This window comes from Salvelinus namaycush, chromosome 38 (genome assembly GCF_016432855.1).
Source record: "Salvelinus namaycush isolate Seneca chromosome 38, SaNama_1.0, whole genome shotgun sequence".
NCBI lineage: Eukaryota > Metazoa > Chordata > Actinopteri > Salmoniformes > Salmonidae > Salvelinus > Salvelinus namaycush.
Window position 1 is genome coordinate 24763733 of NC_052344.1, and position 11935 is coordinate 24775667.

Here is an 11935-nt window from a genome sequence, read left to right on the forward strand (position 1 = left end):
TTCACTTTTACTTGAGTCATTTCTATTAAGGTATCTTTACTTTTACTTAGGTATGACATTGGGTACTTTTTACACCACTGTCGAAATTACAGACCAAGAATGGACAGAGAGATAGTCCTATGTGTTCATTTGATCATAAACCCAGCAAAAAAGAAACATCCTCTCACTGTCAACTGCGTTTATTTTCAGCAAACTTAACATGTGTAAATATTTGTATGAACATAACAAGATTCAACAACTGAGACATAAACTGAACAAGTTCCACAGACATGTGACTAACAGAAATGGAATAATGTGTCCCTGAACAAAGGGGGAGTCAACATCAAAAGTAACAGTCAGTATCTGGTGTTGCCACCAGTTGCATTAAGTACTGCAGTGCATCTCCTCCTCATGGACTGCACCAGATTTGCCAGTTCTTGCTGTGAGATGTTACCCCACTCTTCCACCAAGGCACCTGCAAGTTCCTGGACATTTCTGGGGGGAATGGCCCTAGCCCTAGCCCTCACCCTCCGATCCAACAGGTCCCAGACGTGCTCAATGGGATTGAGATCCGGGCTCTTCGCTGGCCATGGCAGAACACTGACATTCCTGTCTTGCAGGAAATCACGCACAGAACGAGCATTATAGCTGGTGGCATTGTCATGCTGGAGGGTCATGTCAGGATGAGTCTGCAGGAAGGGTACCACATGAGGGAGGAGGATGTCTTCCCAGTAATGCACAGCATTGAGATTTCCTGCAATGACAACAAGCTCAGTCCGATGATGCTGTGACACACCGCCCCAGACCATGACGGACCGTCCACCTCCATATCGATCCCGCTCCAGAGTACAGGCCTCTGTGTAACGCTCATTCCTTCGACGATAAACGCGAATCCGACCATCACCCCTGGTGAGACAAAACCGCAACTCGTCAGTTTGCCAGTCCTGTCTGGTCCAGTGACGGTAGGTTTGTGCCCATAGGTGACGTTGTTGCTGAGGATGTCTGGTGAGGACCTGCCTTACAACAGGCCTACAAGCCCTCAGTCCAGCCTCTCTCAGCCTATTGCGGACAGTCTGAGCACTGATGGAGGGATTCTGCGTTCCTGGTGTAACTCGGGCAGTTGTTGTTGCCATCCTGTACCTGTGTGATGTTCGGATGTACCGATCCTGTGCAGGTGTTGTCACACATGGTCTGCCACTGCCAGGACGATCGGCTGTCCATCCTGTCTCCCTGTAGCACTGTCTTAGGCGTCTCACAGTACGGACATTGCAATTTATTGCCCTGGCCACATCTGCAGTCCTCATGCCTCCTTGCAGCATGCCTAAGGCACGTTCACGCAGATGAGCAGGGACCCTGGGGTTCTTTCTTTTGGTGTTTTTCAGAGTCAGTAGGAAGGCCTCTTTAGTTTCCAAAATTTTCATAACTGTGACCTTAATTGCCTACCGTCTGTAAGCTGTTAGTGTCTTAACAACCGTTCCACAACCATAGTTGTTTATGGTTCATTGAACGAGCATGGGAAGCAGTGTTTAAACCCTTTACAATGAAGATCTGTGAAGTTATTTGGATTTTTACGAATTATATTTGAAAGACAGGGTCCTGAAAAAGGGACATTTCTTTTTTTACTTAGTTTATTTCTCCAATGCCAAATCGGTGTGTCTTGTTTGCAACGAAACTGTCCCTGTTTGCAAATAATGAAATCTGAGACGTCATTAGGAATCTGAGCATGGTACTTCATTTAAGGTTAGGCATACGGTTAGCAGTGTGATTACGGTTAGGTTTTACATCACATTTTAAGAAGAGAAATTGTAGAAATACACTAGGTGTATGACTTTGTGGCTGTGGTGACTAGTGACGACCCTGAATAGGTTGCGCTAATAATACATTTTACATTACAGAGAAGTCGACTGTTTTTACTCCGAGCGGAAAGGGAGTCCCTAGAGAAAGCAAGATCAAGATGGTTGTCAGGAGTAGTACAGTATTACCATAAGGAGACGTATACTTGGAAAATGGAGGAGGAATGGAGGGAAAAAGAGAGGGAGAGGAGGTCTAAGAGAGAGGGAAGAAGAGGGTGAGCTTGAGTCGGATAAAAATGGTGGAAAAAAGTAGATGGTTTGTTAAATAAGAATGATAGAAAGTGTAAGCAGAGGGAGCTGAAGACAGGAGGAGAAATGGAAGTGAATGAGGGTGAAGTATCGGAGTTGGTAGGTGTGGTGAAGTTATCGGAGACCGAGGTATGCACGGAGGGTAAGAAAAGAGATGAGTCTGTGACAGTAGGAGTGAAGTTTATGGATAAAGTGGACTCTTGCCTTTTGGCTGATTCATTTGTGGTTTCACGGTATGTGAAAAAAAGAGTTGGGTAATGTGGAATCGGTGAGGGTAACCAAAAGTGGTCTAGTGATAATTGTTTGTGTTTCTGTTGGTCAGAGGAAGAAGGCACTTGGAGTAAAACAAATGGGGGAAAGGAACGTGAATTGTTTTGCTCTCAAGAAAAGGTCACCAATAAAAGGAGTGATAACTGGAGTAGCAGTAAATATAAAAGTTGACCAGCTGAGGGCAGAGATTCCCGGTGTATGTGATGCTCGTCGTTTGATGTGACGCAGACAGGGTGGCGTCACATCCTTTCAGGATGATGGCATGAGGTAGGAATAAATACATTTAATTAGTGGAGTAGGGTGGTGTTAATTTTATTTTATATAACTTTGAAATTAGTGAGTGTAGTGTTCGAAGGTAGGGTGTTTATTTAGTACATTTGCATTTTTCAAGCAAAGTATAAGGGAGTTGTACTCCAGTCTAGTAGGTGGCGGTAATGCAACAAATTGGATGCCAACCGCCGTTAAACCTCATAGAAGAAGATATTTTTACTCCAAAGGATCATGGGAACTTCCTTTTCAGAAGATAGCAATGTGCTATCAACGTTTTACTGCTCATTCCATTTTGCGATACTACGGGGAGGTTGATTTTGGCTTTTTATCTATTAATCTTTTGACGACATTTTTGGTCGTAAAACGCATCATTGTAACGTTAAGTGCATTGACTTTTTATCCTCGAACATTTTATTTGGATTCAGTTGAATTTATCCAGTTGTATAGTTGTGAATGATCTAGCTGGCTGAGTTGATATTACAAACGGCTAACTCAGACACGATTTATTTTTTAACATTTTGTGAAATGTGCTTGGACAGCATGGAAACTAAAGTGGAATTCAAAGTACTGAAACCTGGCTACTCCAGACGATCTGGTAAACTTTCAAAGTGCAGACTGAGGAAACTTCTCCATTTGAGTTCCAAGGAAGGCCTGAAACGGTGGCGCACCAACCTTGTCAAAGCCACTCTCAAAAAATACATTCGTTGCGAACAGAAGAAGGTAACGTTACTCACTAAACTGGTCAACCAGGAACAACTTTTGACCGACAACGGCGAAGAGATGACGTATATGGAGACCGAAAATATCGGCAGAATTACACGACCACTAGGCGCAATGGCGCCAACGAATACAACACAGTATCTGATGGACATTGTATACGACGACATGCACATCGACACCAGTTCCAACCAGTTCAAGTCGCACGCAGTTTCATTTGTTTCTAGCGCCTCTCTTTCACCCAGGAGCGCGTGTGAAAGTTCTCTTGATTTTCAACAGAGGGACTTCGACGAAATGTATCTCCATTTTGGATCATGTTGATCAGGCTTGAACCAGTCTGTGGCAGAGCTGACCAGTGCATTGACTCTAAACCTCGCAAACCAAGGTGTGCATAAGGTTATTGTAAATAAGATGTGTATTATAAATAAGACCCTAGGTAATTACTGCCTGTCAATTTTATTTTTTGAACGTTTTTAAATTTAACGTTAACAAATGTATTTTGAATTTCATTTGACTATGGTCTATTGCACAATCATGTTACATTTTGGGCTTTCCTTGTCCTCACAGCGACGCACCGGACGCTGCCTGTCAGTAGAGGGCGCTCGCTCGCAGCGTCGCTTCCGGTGAAGTTGAGTCAACCGCTAAGGTATCCCAGGTAAACCTGCGTCACCAACAGGTAAACGTGGCAGGTAGTGCAGTCATTCAGGTTCAACGTTCTATGGTGCAATTTGACATCATTTGGTTGCATTTCATTGACATCACTACAGGTGTAGTCTCATCTGCGATATGGAGTAATTTGCCTTTGGTCGACTTGGTTGTATTCACAGTACCCAGATGTGTTCACAGCCATCTGCTGTATTTACTCTTGTGCGAGCCTTTTTCAGGTCACTCCTTCTACTTGCCTCCTACCTGACTGCAATCAGCTCGGCTGTTGCCAGATCGATGGACACGTGCTGATGACTGAGGAAGGAAGTAAGGTTTCAAGTCCACCTCACATGTAGTGTTGCAGTTCTAATGTACACTTAATGGGTGATACTGACTTGATTAGCAATCATGTTACCAAATGCAAGTTTGGGTAATATTCACGCATTACAGTTATTTGTTACCCATAGGAAAGACATTACATCATTTTTTTGATTACTTAATGTAAACGTTTGTTTAAACTTGTCGCCAATGACATTGATGTAAATGTGTTGTATGTGTCTGGACATGTTGAGAAATCCCAACTTCCTAGTTAAATGCTCTTGTGAATAAAAGTACCTGTTGCCACTTTGTTTTGTTAAATTGTTTTCTGTACTTTGAAGATCTTTAGTGTCACTCTGCTTTCACATGTTGGTATTTCAACTAAAGTAACGTGGCCAGAAATGTTTACTGTCTCAATTTACAGGTGAGGTAGAATACACATGGTGCAATTTGGTTTTGCGTCAGCAGTTTTCTTGTTGGTCGCTCATGTCAGAACTTTTGGGGGGATTAAGTCTAGCCAGCAATCTAAACATCTAGTAATCACTGTTGGATTACTGACCGTGGGCCCCCATTAATAGTCTTAAGTCACTCTGCTGTTATTACTGCCAACATCTCCCTGTCAATGTTTAGATTTGCATGAAAATATCTGTAAACCTCTTTTCTCTGCCCAATGGCAAAATTAGTTTAATCCCAGACCTGCAAGCTACTGTGGCCCTCATGAGTTCAGATTTTTGTTTCCCATCCCTGCTTTATAGAGCTCTGAGGGAATTTGAATGGACGGTTTAGGTGTCAGTGCTCACCCATGATAAAGGTGCCTCCATTAGGACAATGACAAGATGGTAACAACCTCGTATGAGAACTCCCTGTATTTCCTTTCACAAAGGAGAGTAAGAAACTATTCCCTAAACAAAAACTACTGCTAGCCTACAAATTTAATCTCCCCCTCATACACGTATTTACACGCCCTCTGTGTTTTACTCTGGTTAGAGATTCCAGAAAGACTCCACCACCATGGGAAGATCTCAATTGCAGTCTCAAGTCTATTGAAGGTCAGAGGGGAGGGACCTCTGGCTTTCTCATCCAATGGGTTTTGAGAAGGAGACGAGGGAGGACGAGAGGTGTATGCAATTGAGATTTTCCACATGTCTGGCAGCCTTTTATTATAGTCCTTCAGTTAGGGTTGAGAACAGACATGCTCTTCCCTTCATGGATGACTGGAAAGCCTTTTGGTGTAGTAGGACAGATACTTTAAAACAGCCAGTGGGAGAAGGTTGTCCTGGAATCCTTTTCTGCGAGTATGGAGTAAGATTACATTGGATTAGTCAGCCTGGTCTCCTGGACTAGATGTAACAGTCAAGAAATTCCAGGACATTCAAATTAGGATATGTTACTTAAGGCTAAAATGAAAGGTGTATGTATCTCGCAAATGTCTAGCAACCCAAAGGTGAGTTTGAATCTCACGGACAACTTTAGCATTTTAGTTAATTAGCAACTTTTCAACTACTTTACATTTTTAGCTGCTTAGCATGTTAGCTAACCATAAACCATAACCGCTTAACCTAACGCCTAATTTTAACCCCTAGCTGATAGCCACCTAGCTAGAATTTGTAAGTTTCTGCAAATTCGTAACATGAATTGTAATTTGTGACATGTCATACAAAGGGGTATGTACATCCACAAATTAATACGTACTGTACCTTACAAAAAGTTACATGTACTAAATGGTGTGTCAGATTTATGTACAGAATAATACAAAATGCTCTGACCAGGTTAGCCTAGTGCGTGGGAGCGATCAGTTTTTTTCTCAGCAGACTCAATCACCATCTACCATCCTCTGTCTACCTTAAGCCATGAACTGACCCTCTCCATCTTCGGAGGATGCAGCTTTCAAAGCCTCTATTGTTTCACCTTTAATGATGTTGCTTGTATGTTTTTTTTTTGCTCTTGAAGTGCTTTGAGATTCTACAAAAAGCACTATACAAATGTAATATTTGAACATATTGGGCAAAGTCCTTGTACTGCCAAGTCTTGTTGGTTCCCACTGAGCAGCGGTGCATCTCAAGCTCTCCTTTCTCCTGAACTGTGTTCACTTCACTGATTTGAAAGGAAATTATTGGAAACTTGCTCTAGTTTGCACATACCTCATCCAATCCAATTATTTTGGTTTACCATACAGATGTAGAAACATTACAGACAATACATCTTCCAACCAAGTCACTGATCGAGTTCTGGTAACAGGCTAGTTTAATTTGCCAGTGATTGAATGTTGACATTGACAACCTCACTAGCAATGCTTTTAAAGTAACTGTTCAATGTTTTCAGATATCTACATAATATGACCTATAATTACTTACAATATGAGTGAAATTATTTTCCTTCCAAAAATGGTAATTAAGTATGTAAAAAGGAAGTTTTTCTGTATTGGAATAGTGTGGGCGTACTCCAACAACCGAATGTGTGGGCGTACTCCAACAACAGAATGGTGTGGGCGTACTCCAACAACAGAATGGTGTGGGCGTACTCCAACAACCGAATGTGTGGGCGTACTCCAACAACAGAATGGTGTGGGCGTACTCCAACAACCGAATGGTGTGGGCGTACTCCAACAACAGAATGGTGTGGGCGTACTCCAACAACCGAATAGTGTGGGCGTACTCCAACAACCGAATGTGTGGGCGTACTCCAACAACAGAATGGTGTGGGCGTACTCCAACAACCGAATAGTGTGGGCGTACTCCAACAACCGAATAGTGTGGGCGTACTCCAACAACCGAATGTGTGGGCGTACTCCAACAACCGAATGTGTGGGCGTACTCCAACAACAGAATGGTGTGGGCGTACTCCAACAACAGAATGGTGTGGGCGTACTCCAACAACAGAATGGTGTGGGCGTACTCCAACAACAGAATGGTGTGGGCGTACTCCAACAACAGAATGGTGTGGGCGTACTCCAACAACCGAATGTGTGGGCGTACTCCAACAACAGAATGGTGTGGGCGTACTCCAACAACAGAATGGTGTGGGCGTACTCCAACAACAGAATGGTGTGGGCGTACTCCAACAACAGAATGGTGTGGGCGTACTCCAACAACAGAATAGTGTGGGCGTACTCCAACAACCGAATGTGTGGGCGTACTCCAACAACAGAATGGTGTGGGCGTACTCCAACAACAGAATGGTGTGGGCGTACTCCAACAACAGAATGGTGTGGGCGTACTCCAACAACCGAATGTGTGGGCGTACTCCAACAACAGAATGGTGTGGGCGTACTCCAACAACCGAATGGTGTGGGCGTACTCCAACAACCGAATGGTGTGGGCGTACTCCAACAACAGAATGGTGTGGGCGTACTCCAACAACAGAATGGTGTGGGCGTACTCCAACAACCGAATGGTGTGGGCGTACTCCAACAACAGAATGGTGTGGGCGTACTCCAACAACCGAATGGTGTGGGCGTACTCCAACAACCGAATGGTGTGGGCGTACTCCAACAACCGAATGGTGTGGGCGTACTCCAACAACCGAATGGTGTGGGCGTACTCCAACAACCGAATGGTGTGGGCGTACTCCAACAACCGAATGGTGTGGGCGTACTCCAACAACCGAATGGTGTGGGCGTACTCCAACAACCGAATGGTGTGGGCGTACTCCAACAACAGAATGGTGTGGGTGGATGCCAGTCAAATCAAGGTCTGAGTTTTTCATGAACAAAACAAATGGCATATATGGGCATGGAATACATCATCCATCAAAATGCTTACAGGTTCCTCAACAATGCAAGAACAATAAGAAATACTACAAGATAACAATACAAACATAAAGTAAATGGAATAGAATAAAGAATTTTGGCATAAGTATAATACAGGAAGGCACAATTTATAGTCCAACATGTGTATTGGGGATGGGGGCAGGTGTATAAATACATTGAGCAGTATGGTAAGAGTATAATAAGAGTGGTATCAGCAGACACATCCCATTTTATTGGTCAGTAAACATATTTGCAGGTGCAACGAAATGTGTTTGTTTTTAGCTCCAACCGTGTGGTGATACTATTCATGGGGGTAGATTGGCCAGCTCATCCTCTAGACTGCTGATTGGCCAACTCATTCTCCTCTAGACCGCTGATTTGCCAGCTCATCAGGAGTATGACATTACACTATGAGGAAACTATTTTTACATCCACTAGGTGGAACTGCTTGTCCAATGTCGAGAAGGATGAGGTTGTCGTTAGCCACAGATCTGTCAGCTGCCATAAATAGCACAGGGTGCAGGGGTGGCGTGGAGGTTTGTCTGTTGCATAATTCTTCTCCACGTGTTAATTAAGGGCCACTATTAGCGTACATACATTCAGTCTGTTACAGTGGGTGATTATTTTATCATGCGAGAGAGAGACCGTGACGGAACGCAGTGTCTCAATTGGAATGGAAGTAGAGATTTACATGCATGGTCATATAATATAATGGCCGAGGGGTGCGGAGAAAGTGTTTCAGCGGCCGTTCCCCTCATCTTTACAAACAGTAAATATCTCTACAGTTAACAGCTTGCCCTGTCCTCCACCCTTACTGTACCCCACTGCTTTTGGCCCAAGCATACAACCTAAACAGGTGCTCCCTCTCACATGCTTTTCTTCCCGTCCCTCAACATGTTAGGTGTCATACCAAAAGTTGTCACAGGGTGTCGCCAAAGCCTTATCAACAGAGCCACAACCGGTCAAGACCGGTCTTGGTTGTTCTCCGGTCAATGTGAGAAGTGACGCAGACACTGAGGCGTTGATTATCGACTGTCTGCTTTTAGACGGCGGCGTGTGGGATCTGTCCTAGCGAGGGGCACACACTTGAGTTTTTTCAAACTGACGGTGGTAGGCAGGCAGCGGGCAGGGACCAACGTCTCGGGTTACACACAGCTATGGTGGCAACATCCTCAACGTCTGGCTTGCTGGCTGGGTTGTGGAGTGAGGGACTTGTCTGAAGGAAATTAATAATTTCTTCCTCTTTGGCCGAGTGAGAGTGACACATTGGTTTCACCCTGTGTTTTATAGCAGCTCTGCCTCCCCTTGTCACCTGTGTGGCCCGACAGTTCACTACTACCAATCTACACATCGCCCTGTGGCCGCCAAGACTAATGGTCAACACTTTCACCCTGGTGGGTGGAGGGGACAGACAGTCAAGGCTGCCGTTTTTGTGGTTGAAAGCAATATCTATCTTCAACACATCAACCCACATGAAAAGTACTATAGTATACTATAGTTAAATACTATAGTGTACTATGGTTAAATACTATAGTATTCACTGTAGTGTTTTTGCAGACTTTACTGGAGTATTTACTGTAGTGTTGCAGACATGACTAGAACACTGTAGTATTTACAGTGAAGTTTGTCTGCTTGTCTCTATACTAAAGACATAGGCAACAAGCCAGGGGACTGATTAGATTTAGCTCTGAAAGGATTTGGAAACGTCGCTTTTGAACTTCTAACTCATTAAGAGTTGTGTTTGCGCGTATGTGACGGCATGCATGTGTGTGCGTTCCACTTCAACTGAAAAACCATGACATTTGGATCAGGAGTTGATTGGTAATCTTCAGCTCCGAGTCCCTCTTGGCCACATGAAAGAAAGACATTTTGCTCCAATGAAAAGAATGGAATGCATCTCCTTATTAAGTCAGAAAGTACAAATGGGTGTCGTAGGACGTAGCCAGTTCTCATATCAATCTGGATGCAGCAGAGGTTATCCAGCCTATTCTGCTGTGAGGACAGGACAAAGCGAGGGGAAATCCGCAGGTATAGGCAAATAGTTGTCCAATGATTGTCAAGCCATGACTACTCATTGTGTTGCAGATGGGCCCATTAGGAGTGAACACAGAGTTTCTTGAATATCCGTCTTGGAATTCCCAAGACTCTGAAGTCCACAGGTCACCAACCTTCCAGAAGAGTATAGAGTTCAGTCTCTTTTACCTGGACATATTATGGAAAATAACATGTATTGGGCGTATTCAGGGAATTCATTGCAATTGGAATTTCAAGGGCATTCAGCCCCACGGGGAGAGAGAGAGCGAGAGAGACCGACCTTTGGCAGTGACCTTGTCATTGAGACATACATGGTTGCCAGGGGCCATGGGGTGGACAGGCCAAGCCGCTGGCCACACCGAATGGTCTCACACACATGCACACACAGACAGCCATACACATACTGTAAAATCCTGCCTAGGACACCAGTTAGCCCAACAAACACATACACACACACTGTCCTGCTTAGGATACCGGATGACGACACACACTGTCCTGCTTAGGATACCGGATGACGACACACACTGTGCCACCTAGGACACTGGATGACGACACACACTGTCCTGCTTAGGACACCGGACGACGACACACACCCGCCCACTGGGCAAACCAGACGGCCCCAGTAAAAAGTCAGGAAAAGGTTATGCTGCCATGTTCCCAACTCGTTTGATCACTGCTGTGCTGATAAAAGCCAAGTCCCCTTTTATCTGGCCAAGTGGGGTTTGGTTTTGTAGTGACACAGCCACTATCATCCAAGGCCACGTATGATTGGTCAACTTTCCCTGTCAATCATTCTGACCTTGGAGCTGTTGTTTTGACACGGTGTACAGTCAATGTACAGTCAAGTCATTATCAAATAGAACGCGTGCTCTCGCTCTCTCTCTCTCGGGTGAAGGGTTCTGCTGTCTCCATGGAAACGTGTGTGATGTCACGGCGTGTTAATAGAGACATCTAAGCTTGAGTTTAGGTGATGGAAAGGAGAGCCCCACTTTAGCTGGGTGACACAGTTGATAGCTCAGAATTGTGTGTGTGGATCCCGGAGCTGCCGATCTTGCGCACACACACACAAACAGGAAGTAGGGCAGGGGAAAGGAGAAGAAGGGGGCGCTCACCCCCCCCCCACCCATTAGTCCAACCAGATGGTGGAAGGTCGGCTTGCGTCTGCCACACTTATTTTCTTCTCCCCACTCAACGCGCTGCGCTCCGCCAAGGTGCAAGGGACAGACATTAATGGCCGCTGACCCCAGGGAACCCACCGGGCAGGTAGAGAGTGATGTGGCACCAGAGAGCAAGTGGTGCTGACAGTTGAGAGACGATGGCCGTGGCACTGTTACATACATGCACACACACACACACACACGTCAGAGACAAGCGCACCTAACTCATGTACAGGTCCTTCAGAATGTATTCAGACACCTTTTCTACCTTTTGTTATGGATTAAATCATTTTTCCCCCTCATCAATCTACACACAATACTCCATAATGACGAAGCATAAACAGGTTTTTAGAAACGTTTGCCAATTTAAAAAAAAAAAACTGAAATATCACATTCACATAAGTATTTAGACCCTTTACTCAGTACTTTGTTATTTTATAGCACCTTTGGCAACAATTACATTCTTGAGTCTTCTTGGGTATGACGCTACCAGCTTGGCACACCTGTATTTGGGGAGTTTCTCCCATTCTACTCTGCAAATCCTCTCAAGCTCTGTCAGGTTGGATGGGGAGCATCGCTGCACAGCTATTTTCACAGAACCTTCACCCCAGTCTGAGGTCCTGAGCACTCTGGAGCAGGTTTTCATCAAGGATCTCTCTGTACTTTGCTCCGTTCATCTTTCCCTCGATCCAGAC

At 44.7% G+C, this 11935-nt stretch overlaps 1 long non-coding RNA gene across 1 annotated transcript; it reads left to right on the forward strand.

Annotated features, from left to right (window-relative positions):
- Window positions 1–2860: 2860 nt before the first annotated feature.
- LOC120031958 lies at window positions 2861–4610 on the forward strand. The gene is made up of 2 exons (XR_005473777.1): window positions 2861–3723; window positions 3906–4610. It is a non-coding gene; the product is annotated as an uncharacterized LOC120031958 (long non-coding RNA).
- Window positions 4611–11935: the final 7325 nt, after the last annotated feature.